Raw genomic sequence first — 12,411 nt, 5'->3', positions numbered from 1 at the left:
TTGCACCTATTATTTGATTATCATGTTTTTCACTTTACACCATTTCTGTAAGGTGGGTTGAACAGTTATCATCTCATTCCATAGACAAGAAGGCAGGGACCCAGAGAGGTGATTCAACTACATTCCAGACTTTTTCTTCTGCACCGAGCTCTACACAGAGGCTTGGCTTCCATACAGAAGAAATAACAATTAACATATACATTGCTTTAGTACCTTATAATTAACTAAGCACTTACACTTAGATGTTTTCTCTGATCATTCCCACAACCCTGAAACAGGGGCAAAGTAGCTCCTCCCTCAATTTTGCAAAGAAACAGCTGATGCTCCTACAAGTGACAGTAGCAAGCCCCGTGCCACACAGTCACAAAGAGGCAGAGCCAGAACCGGAACTCGGCCCTTCCAATTCCAGAGTCAGTGTCTGCTTCTCTTCCTCCTTCCAAATTAAGCCACTCCTGGGCAGAAATTCCTTCTAGTCAGGGGCTTCAGAAATTTGGAGATGAACTTCAGCATTTTATTCCTGATCTTGATTGACACTCTCTTTTGAACAATGAGTGTGCTACTCGGTTAGGTGAGCATGTCTCCGTTGCAACTGCACTAGACCCCACAGAGACTTTATCATGACCACTGTGACACTTGAATGCACCTACTCATCTCCATGACCCTCCTTCTACTAGCTTGGGAAACTTCCAAAGGCAGGAACTTTGTCTACCTGTCTGGTGTTCCCAGTGTTTACACATAACAGTCTGCCATAAATAGCTTTATAATATTGAACAAGCTTCTCGTGTCTCTCTTTCAGTTTTCCTAGCTATAAAATGAAGAGGTAGGAGGTGATCACCACGAAGTTTCTTCCAACATTAAAATTGTTTGTTTTCATGAGAACAGTGTTCTCTCTACTTATCAAAATAACATTCAAACTCCAGTGCCAGTTTGGCTCTCACCTGCTCTTTGAGGACTTGTCTAATCTCCCACAGGTCTTTGGGGCTACTTCCTGTCCTGAAACCAGAGCAGTCACCCTCTGTGCCACTCACCAGGCCTTAGCTCGCACCACCTCATCCATATCCTGTTTCCTGAGTACCTGTGCCCATTGAGTAGTACAGTTTATCTCCCCAATTGGGCTGTAGTTTGAAAGCAGAGCCATCTACACTCTTGTGTTTCTTCCCCCACTGTGCTAAATACTGTTCTGAGTTTATGGTTAGAAATCAGGAGAGCTGGGTCCTACTCAGAGATTCTTCACTGACCTTCCATGTGCCCTTAAACAAGTCACTAGACCCCTGATCTTCAGTTTCCTTTGGTATAAAATGGGACTAATATTATTGCCTCCAGAATTATTGTGAGAACAAATTAGATAAACAAAAAGCACTTTCTTAACTGTAATAATCTTATAGATGTAAAGGATTATGTTAGTGTAATTAGTACTATGGTATGGTTGCTACAACTGTTTTTGACTCTGGAGGAATAGGAAGAGAGCACGCATGTACACATTTGTTCAAAAAGTTTTCCAGACACTAAGATAGAGTCCAGATGAAAATAAAGGTGAGCATGACACAGTCCCTGCTGCCCTCAAAGGCTTCTCTAACTACAGGAATATCCTAGTGAAAAGAGCACTGAATGTAGAGTCAGAAACTAGGGCTTGAATCTCAGTTCTGTCACTTGGGTCAACTGTGATATTAGATCAAGTCAGTTTAGCTCTGTGAAGACCAATTTTCTTCATTTATAATAAAGAAGTTGGACCAGGCCATGCCTCCCAGCTATGAGAATCTAGGATTTCATAAACGTAAAAAAGTTATGACGTATTGTCAAACTCTAGTGGATTTGTGGCAGTGGGGAGAATACATGGTTAACTTCTGAGTAGCTGCTGTCAAGCATAGGAAGAGGAAGTACAACGTTTCTACAGTGGGAGACATGGTCTCCGAATACCCCGTCTCCTGAGGTACCAGCGGCCCTGGCCTGCCTGCCATCTTTGTTGAGGCCTAGAGGCCGAGGCTGTTTCAGCACCGTGGATAGCGCCGCGGTGCTGCCCCCATGGCCTGGAGCCTCAACAGGCCTTTTCACGACCAGCCAGATGTTCCTGCTATCTCGGCCAGCTTAAGGCTAAAACAAACCTTTTCAACCAGGGTTTATCAGAGTTTCTAAATTACATACTGGGAAGAAATTTAATTTGTTTAATTAAGAAAGTTTATTTCATGGTAATTCAGTTTTGTTATGCTGCAAGACTTAATGTGTCCTCTGGTGGGAGCGTCTGTTATAAATATTCATTGCCTCACTCAAATACCCTCTCTCGTGGACCTCATCTCCCTCCCTTACCCCACAGAGTTTGAAAATGCGTCTGAAGAACATGGAGGAAAGAGAGGTCTTCCTGAGCAAGGACACCAGGCCAAGACAAAGTCAACTAAAATTAGTGAAGAAGGCATAAAAGGTTAGAGCTGAAAGAGACATTAGTGATATAGTGCGCTACTCCTGCATTTTATAAATAGGGAAACCGAGGCTTGGAAGGTCAAGAGCATGTCACACACTAAGCCAATGGCAGAGTTGGAACTAGGGACCAAGTCTCCTGACTTCCAACCCACTGCTCTTGTCTCCCAAATTCTAAATTCAGGCTAATTTCAAGCTAACTCTACAGATCATCTGGTCAACTTTATTACATACAGAAGCATATACTAAGGCCTGGCCAAGGATGACTTGCCCTAAGCCACACACAGGCCTATCTACCTCCCTCCCACTGCAGGATTCCCCAAGCCCTGAGAATCATGCAACTTCTGCTGGGTCATCTCCACTGGAAAGCAGTTCCATATTATACATGTATACCTATGCTAGCTGTAGCAAGAGGATACACTTAAGATTTGACATTGCCCTTCCTCGAAGGATCTTTCAGTCCAGTTTGGCAAAGGTAATAAAATAAAAGTAAGAAGCAAAACAGTAGTAATGAAGACTCCTTATGCATTTCTCACAATTCTCCTAATGGGTCCCATTATTTCAAGTATTTTTGTGCCTTTGTATGTTGACAGTCTTCCTGCTCATTCTTTAAGACCCCAGAAAATCTTTTCACACTCTGTCCTGCCACATACAACCATAACTAAGTTCCTCTCTGTTCCACACCCCACTGGATTCTAACATCCCGTCTCATAGCAGTTTCCACACTGAACATTTCCTTCTTCACTTGTCTGTATCCCCTCCGGGGTAAACATCTTGGAATCACCAGTGCCAAGAGCATTATCCAGCAAAGACTAGAAGCTCAACCAATAGTAGCTAAATGGATAAGTATGAAACTGATTTACTGTGGAGTTTTAGTTCACTGGGGTATATAAACCTGGGATAGTTTATTTTTCCAATAACTGCTACCAACTGTGCCCTGTTGAACCTTCCCTCTTCCTGCTGGGTAGCAGGCTGCCTTAACAAACTCTAAGTCTGAGGCCATAACTTTTCAGTCACCTTCAGTTATGAAAATTGTCTCATTTGAGGTCTTCAGAACTCAATCCTATTTATTATTATTTTATTCTTTTTTAAGATTTTATTTATTTTTATTAAGATTTTATTTATTTATTTACTTACTTACTTACTTATTTATTTTTAGAGGAAGGGGAAAGAAAGGGGAAAGGAGGTAAAGAAACATCAATTAGTTGCCTCTTGAATGTGCCCCTGTTGGGGACAGAACCTGCAACCCAGTCACGTGCCCTGACTGAGAATCAACCCAGCCACCTGTCGCTTTGTGGGTTGATGCCTGACCAATCGAGCCACCCCAGTCAGGGTTTATTATTCTATTCTTACATTTATTCAAAGTTTTTCCTACACTACCCATAACATTTCCTGCCCCTCACCCCCCACCCATCTCTAAGCCAGCTCAAGCATCTAGCTGTAGTTGGAAGGGATAGGGTTTTCTCTGACTCACGCCGGCTCCGTTCTACTGTTCTTGTATTGGGGTGTGAGAAGGGAGGCGAGAGGTAGCAGACTCCTAGTGTGACAGCTCACAGTGAGATATTTTTCTTGCCTGGTTTGTTGTCTGTGCATTATTTATGGGCAGAGGGGAGGGGCCCATAAACTTTGCAGACAGAGCCCTCTCCAAGCAGTTTCTGGTGATCCTCACAGAGATTCGTTCCATCATCGGCTGACACCCCCAGTGTGGTCTTACAGTTCAATGCCTCATGTTCTTACTCATGAGATCCCTAATCTCATCTAATCTCTGTGGGCCTCCACTCAGAGGCCTGTGAGCACATTCCAGACCTGAGTTGGGTGGGGAGGCTATCCTTGCCCCAAAGTCAGACCAGGTACTTAAATGGAGAAACAGAATGCCAGCCTACTCTTTCCTTGGGGCCCATGTCAGGGAGGGGAAAGCCTTGGCCTCCTGCAAGGGCATGGGCTGGAGGTAGCAGCTTTTCCCTCTTCTGTCCCTCCTCTTCTGGGGGAAGCGGTCAGAGTGGGACCGATCTTCTAAACCAGGAGCCTCTCAGCCAGCAGTGTGGCTACCCTGATTCCCAGTCTCTAAAATGTGAGGGCTTGGTGTCTGGTTTCTAAGCCATGAACTTTAGCTGTCAGTTCCTGGAAAGAAAAAAAAAGGACCCATCCTGCGCCTCACTCTCTCCTGTATACTCGTTCCTGGAACTGAGGCTAGCTCAGGAGAGGTTCGGGAAACAGTGATTCCCAGGGGCAATCAGGGGAAACTTCCTGAACAGAACAGTTAGAAGATGAACTTTGAAAACTAGACAGAATTAGAATTGCTAGGAAAATAATGGTAGTCTGGGCATGGGGAGGAGGGAAAGGAATGGTTATAACATTTTACTGGATATAGCGCAGTGCTCAGTCCATAGTGGGCACTGAATAAATCACATGAATTAAACTGCTCCACTTGCAGCTGAAGTTCTCCCTGGAAAAAAATAAAATTGCAGGGACTGTGCAGCCAGACAGACTGAATCTAGATCACCACCCTCCCATTATTTTCACATCTTCAGAAAGTCATTTGACTTCTCTGAGTCTCTATTTCCTCATCTGGAAAATATATATATAATAAAACCATTAGAGGATTTTTTGAGGATTAACAAGGTACGTTGGCACACTGTAAATGAGACAATGTCATGTGGTCATCAAATAGGTTTATTTTCCTCTTAGGCACACAGCTTGACTTCCCTTCCCAGTTCACACAAGGAACCATGGGGCTCAATTCCAGCCAATGGAATGTGACTGGGAGGCCTGCCGGTGCCAGCCTTGCCCTCAGTCCACTGTGCTTCTCTCACCCCGGCCAGGGAGGCTGAAAGGGAAAGGGTCCAGGAAAGGAAGGTTAGAAACCAGCTGCTTCCAAGAGCCCTCTGGCCAGCCTGTGACTATGGTGGGCCAGAAACAGGCCCTTGTTGTTTACCCCACCGGGATTCAGAGATTGTGTGTTGTAGCGGCGAGTGTTAATACCTCAGAGAACACACACATAGGAAGTGCTTGGTAAATGTTGGCCATTGTTCTTAACAATATTTTTATAACTTTAGTTCACAGGCACTTTTTATTTTTCATGCAATTGATCCTCACAGCGCCCTTGTGAATGGAATACAGAGGAGAGATTGTTGCACTGTTCTATAAAGGAGGAATCTGAGATCAAGACATGCTGGTGAATAAAAGTACCTACTAATCACGTACAAGCAAGGAAATCACACGACCAAGGCCAAAAACCTCACCTCAAGCCCCTCTTACGCTGCTGGACCCGTATGCTTGTTTTGCTGGACCACACAACCAGCACCAGCACCCTGGCATCCATCCAGGCTAGAGGGTGAGAGTAATCTAAGGGTCATGGGCAGGACATGAAGGGTTAGTGAGTCCTGACAAGGCCTGTGCATGGGCAGGCACAAGATACCAGATACTAAAGCCAGGTGAGATGACGGTGCCGCTGGTTCAGAAGATCACAGGCCCCCGCCATGGAAAGGACTCGGAGATGGATTCTAGTTCTGGCTTGGCCACCATCTGCTAAGTGACTCTGGGCAGGTATCTCAGGACTGCAACTGAATCAAAGTCTATGGGGAACATCAGGGCTAAGGGGTTAGCTTTGTTTCAGGGGTGCCGGGTGGGCAGAGAGTGCCTCACCTCTGGGAGACCTTGGGAACCCCCTTAGAGGTCAGCTAAGAGTGCTCCAGCTCTACCCCCCACCCCTCACAGCTCCAAAACCCCAGTCAAAAGGCATCTGTCACCAAAACACGTGGCCCACCGTTCCCCAGGGAGCAAGATCTGGGAACAAATGGTGTTTTGGCTAAACAATTGTTTCAAACAGCAATTCCCTTTCCAGGATAGCTTTTTAAATTATTATTATGTTTGTTCACTAATTAAGTTGAGACACATAAATATTTGCAATGTACAGACAACAAATGCCTCCATCTGAGGGAACCAGCTGCCCTGACACCGCCAGCCCTGTTGACTCTCCACCTGCAAGGGCCAGAGGGCCCTGAGAGCCAGAGACTGTGAAGACCCAATACGAGAGAGAGGGGAGGGACTTGCAAAAGGTCACACATAGATCAGAGGCAGGACCAAGATGAGAAGGCAGGTGATCTTGACCCTGAGAGCAGTATCCAGCTGATAACTGTTACTAGTATCAATATCATTACATTGTCATCACAGTGGTCATCATTAAGACGGACTTAAGTTGGAATCCTGATTCTATACTCCCTAGCTATAGGCTCCTTTTTTGTATGTTTTAATTTATTCCTATTAAAGTTTATATGCAATATTATTTTGTATGAGTTTCCATTGTAGAGCACAGTGTTTAGACAATTAAGTCTCAATTTTCTCATCTGCAGTATTGGTGAATAATTTCCATCATCTTGGAAAAATCAAATGAAAAAACTTTAAGTGCCTGACTTTAGTAAACACCTGACTATTCTTTTTTTAATCTTGATGTATATGTCTTATTTTTTATTTTTATTGAATTTATTGGGGTGATTTATAAAACTCAATGCCAAAAATACAAACAATCCAAATAAAGAATAGGCAAAGGACCTGAATAGATTCTTCTCCAAAGGGGACATACAGAGGGCTCATAGACATCTGAAAAGATGTTCCACATCACTAATCATCAGAGAAATGCCAATTAAAACCACAGTGAGATAAGACCTCACACCTACCAAAATGGCTATCATCAATAAATCAGCACTTGATTATTCTTAATTAACATCTTAGAATAAATGGTGATGGTCCCAGAAGGAAAACTAATATTGTGGGTAAGAGCACAAATCTAGAGCTGAATTGTCAGATTTCGAAACCGGCTCTACTAGTTTTGAGCTGTGTGCCCTTAGGCAAGCTACCTAAGTCCTGGAGCCTTGGGGACCTTCCAAATTGGGATGATGGTGGGATTGCTGGGCCACACAGTAAGCACCGTAAAAGTGATAGTGATTATCATGTCCAGTTCTACCTCACTCCTGTTCTCCTGTTTAGCGTTTAAAGAATTTTCACATCAGCCTGTCATTGTAGCCTGGGAGGTGAGAGGGCAAAACTATTTTACCCAAGCTGGCTCAGGGGTCCTAAAGAACCGTCCAGGTCACACAGTCAGGCCGTGGCAGAGCTGGGACTGGAACTCAGGGTTTCAGCCACGAGTCCTGAGCAGTTCCTGGCCTCTGACGACAGCTGGCCTCGCCCCTCTCTACCCGCCCCACACCAGGGTGGGTGCCAGGGCTCCAGTGGTTAAAAGTGGACTGTGAACTGAGATGAGGGAGAATAGATAATGCTGCATGACTAGCTTCTAAAGCAGGCAAGGGAAGGAGATGGCAATAATTCTAACTAGATTGATTTCACCTGTAGGGCCATTAACTTAATACCTCCCACTTGGTTAGGAGAACAGCCGAGCTCGGCTGCAGGTCGTTGCAGCTTGCTGCCTCTGCTGCGGAGATTAGAAAGAAGAGGGGGTCTCCACGAAGGAGGAGGCCCACTGGGCTGGGCAATAATGAAACAAGGAGACACTCACCCTCAAGATTGTGCAAATGCCTTCCTAAATTTTGCAACCTAGGCAACTCATCTTGTTCCAGTCTTGACCCTGAACTGAGAAAAGACCCAGACTGGGGTCTATGACCCTGGAGTTCAAGTCCCAGCTCTGCCACTTGCCAGATAATTTGCCTAGGACTCTATTTTCACCACTTCCCAAAATGGGGTGTGCTCCTCTACGTTGAAGGGTTGAAGGGTGCTGTGATGACCAGATGAGAGGTGCTGAGCCCTCACAGTGGACAGCAGCCTTTGTAACCACCTATTCTGCAAACGAGGAGATCCGCTCTCCTCTGCCCCCAAGGTCAAGACAGCCTGAGCTCACCATCCTCCTCCTTACCTGCCCCTCTCTCCACAACCCAACCTGCATAGTCACACTCATCCAGCCCCTACTCCCTCGCACGGGCTGCTCCTCCCTGCTCGTCTTCACCCTGCACCTTCCCTTCTCATCCCCAGTTGTCCCAATTTTCTGCCTCTCCTTCTGTAACCACAAGTTCCTCCTCACCTGTCCCCTTTTGCTCCACAGGACACACAAGACCCCTGAACTATTTTCTTGAATCTCCAGCAAAAAGGGTTTTAAGAACTGAATTGTGTCCCTCTAAAATTCACATGTTGAAGCCCTTGTCCCCAGTGAGACTGTATTTGGAGATATGACCTTTAAGAAGTAATTAAGGTGAAATGAAGTTGTAAGAATAGATGGGATCCTAATTCAATAAGAGTGGTGTCCTTATAGAAGAGGAAGAGAAACGAGGAGTACTCACAGGGAGGAAAGGGCATGCAAGGACACAGTAAGAAGGTAGCCATGTACAAGTCAGAAAAAGAGTCCTCACCAAAGCCCAACTTTGTTGACACCTTGATCTTGAACTTGTAGCCTCCAAAACTATAAGAAAATAAATGTCTGTTGTTTAAGCCACCCAGTATGCACATTGTTTTAAAGATTTTATTCATTTGTTTTCAGAGAGAGGGGAATGGAGGGAGAAAGAGAGCAAGAGAAACATCGATATGAGAGAGAAAGATTGATCGGTTGCTCCTGGCACACACTCAGAGCAGAGACAGGGCCCACGACCCCAGCATGCACCCTGACTGGGAATCAAACCAGCTGCCTTTTGCTTTGCGGACGACGTCCAGCCAACTGAGCCACACTGGTCAAGGCCAGGTTTGTGTATTCTGACAGCCTTAGCAGTCTAAGATGGAGGGCCCATGTCACATTTCATCTGTGACCTTGAGTGGTCATTCCCTTTCCCTAGGGCCATTTCTACATCTGATAAAAGAGTCAGCTCCACTGAAGGAAACCCAGGAACGTCTTCACAAAGAAGGTGATACTGAAAACTGAGTCGGTGCTGGCAGGAAGGGTAAATCCAGTAGCGTGAGGGAGTCCAGAAATGCCATGGAGGTTTGAAACAGCCCATCCTGAACTGCCAGGTAAGGTTCGGTCTCAAGGAGTCACATGTGATGGAACTGGAGTGGCAGGGCCCGGGCATGGAGGACATGGTGAGGGTACACAAAGCTCCATGTCCTTTCTGCTGAGGACAGAAGGAATCCACTGAAGAGTCTTGAGCAGAGAAGCAGCACGGTTTGTGTTTCAGCATGGCACTCTGGCTGGCGTGGAGAACCTGGGTTGGATGTGCATGGCGGAGAGCGATCTGGACTCTCTGACAGAGTGGGGGTAAGGACTGGTGCAGCAGGAAGAGGGAGAGCGTGAGTGATAGAAGGATGATGAACGGACGGACCGGTCGTGGTGCTGTGCGGGGAGGGGCAGGGACGCTGCACCCCGTTCTCTTCTTGGACAGCCGCTGGATGGGGCTGGCTCAGGGTGGAGTGGAGCCTACAGATACGGAGGTGCTTTTACACATTGGCACGGGGGGAGCTGCTGTCCACCCCAGACCAGCAAAATGCTAGGTATATGACACATGTTCAATAAATAAATGTGAAGAAACAAAATGATGAAGTTACCACCTTGGCCACACCTTTGGTTTAAAATGGCAATCTCGGCTCTCCATCATGAAAACTGGTGATTCTCCCCTACCTACCTCTTTGACCTTCCCCACAAGCCACCTCCTGTGGGCTATGAGAGGGACACTTTCCCTCCCAATACTCCATTTAATCCCTGCAATGACCATCCTTGGGAGAGATATCAGCCCCGTTTTAGAGATGAGGAAACTGGGGCTCAGAGAGGTCCATCGACAGGCCCGAGGTGAGCCAGGCCAGGCTCCCTCACTCCACCCCATGCCTTTTTTCCTTGAAGGCTGTGAACTCTTTGCCTTCTATAGAAAACAAGAACAAATTCCTGGAAGCCATCTACTATACTGTTTGGCTGGAAAATATTTCTTTAAAAAGATATCTTGTCATCTCCTTTTTTCTTCGTATTTTAGAGTCTTGGGCCACATATTTTAATTTAATCTGCTGGAAAATATAGCTTGTATCCTGTCACTCTGATCTGGGGCACAGCTCTCAACCACAAATTATTTCAACTTCTCATTAGGAATATTCATTCATCACATCCATGCTAGGGCCCAGTTATCCCTCCATGAAACATATAATTAGAGTAAAATTAGAAATTCAGAGGATTAGAATCTCCCCTGGCCTGCCCTTTCATTGTCAGATGGAAAAACAGGTCCAGAGAGGGGAAGGGACCAGCCCAGAGTCACACAGCTGCTCAGTTTGCAGAGCTGGGACTTGAACACCAGTCTCCCAGCTCTCCGTTCAGTTCTCTTCCCACAGCCCATGCATACTCTAAATGAAGTGAGAAAGTCACTCTTTGGTGGTTCAATCCACTGTCTCCTTTGCGATGGATTCTGTGTGGTTTGAGCCCTGAGGTTCTGAGCTGTCCACCGAACTCTCCCTCCTCTCACTCACTTCTGGGAAAAAAATTATGTTGCAGAAGCATGTGCTGACACCATGGTATAAAGAGCCCAAAGAACAAGACAAGGTGAGTGGAAAGAGTTGAGGCAATTTGGGAGAAAAAAGGCAAAAGCCAAAGATCAAGGAAACAAGTAAACCCTCATTTTTTAGCATCTACCCTTGGCAAGCACCTTACTGGACGAGGTGCATTCATTTCTTCATTCAATGCTCACATCAACCCTATGGGGTGAGGATTATTGCTACAGTCAACCTCTGGATCCACATTTTCCATGTCCACAAATCCAACCAACCATGGGTTGCAAATAGTATTTTCTACCCGTGACTGGGAACATGCAGACGCGGAGGGCTGGCGGTATGCATTGTTCTATGCCATTTTCTACAGAAGACTTCAATGTCCGTGCATTTTGGTATCAGTGGAGGGTCTGGATCCAACCCCCTGGGACACCTAAGAACACCTGTATCCACATTTGAAAGATGAACAAATTGAGGCTCAGAGAGCTTAAAGGCATCTGTGCCAGTCACAGTGCTGCCTCTGGTGCCAGGGGTCACAGTCTGTCTGCCCCAAGTACAGTGCTCAGACCATTACACTGGCTCTCCTTGCTCACTGGCTGTGGGGCCTTGAGTGGATCTTCCCCCTCTGTAGCTCAGTGGCCCCAGGTGTGGAATGAAACAAGTATAGCTCTCCTGTTGGAGAGATCTAAGATAAAGCTAAACAGGAAGAACAACCAGAAGGAGGCAGGGAGCACTGGGGCCATCAGCAGAAAACTCTGCTAATCAGAGCAAAGGTGGGATTTTGTACATTTCCACTACCACTTCCCTCCCCACCCTCTACTTTAACCTGACTCAAGCCCTCAGAGATTTCTCCTACGATTCTTGGAATGCACCCTCCCCCCACCAAGTGTGGGGCCTCAGATGGCTTCCCCAGCCCTGCATGTGGCCCCCAGACTTTTGAAGCCCTAACTGCCAGCCCAGCAACAGACTCATGCCCTCCCTTCCTGCTAGGGAGGCCAGAAAGGGGAAGGGCAGGGGTTGGAGAAGCCTGGGTCTCTCCCACATGCCAGGTACTACAATTTCACCTTCACCGTGACTCAGGTGTCTGCCCTGTGTGAGGCTCTATACAGGGACAGAGAAAGCACAAAGTTGTGGGGAAAAGGTAATCTAGTTGAGCCTCAGTTTCCTCACCTGTCAAATGGTGACAAACGTCCTCATTTAACCCACACACAACCCTATAAAGTAAATATAATTGTTTACCCTATGGAAGTTCTGCCCAGTTCACAAGAAGTGATCAGCACACTGGAATTACCCACTACACAAAAGCATAGTCCCTAACCTCAAAGAGCTCCCAGCTTAGAGAGGGAGGCAGGTGTACCATCCCCTGAACAACTCCTCTTTCTAGGCACTGCATCTATGGTATTTCTAACCTTTACAGAATCTTACAGGACAAGTCCTACCTAGCATCCCCCCCATTTGACACATGAGGAGGAAACTGAGCGCCCCCAAAAGGAAAGGCAACTTGGTTCAGGCTGCCTAGTTAGGAATTTGACCCTAAGATTCCAAGTGTCTTTTCTGGGCTCATTCTGTTACAAAGCAGGCTTTGAGAAGCTGGAGGTG

The sequence above is a fragment of the Sturnira hondurensis genome, unplaced genomic scaffold (assembly GCF_014824575.4).
Source record: "Sturnira hondurensis isolate 20B ecotype Veracruz unplaced genomic scaffold, ASM1482457v3 Scaffold0004068, whole genome shotgun sequence".
NCBI lineage: Eukaryota > Metazoa > Chordata > Mammalia > Chiroptera > Phyllostomidae > Sturnira > Sturnira hondurensis.
Note: the sequence above shows the minus strand (reverse complement) of the source record.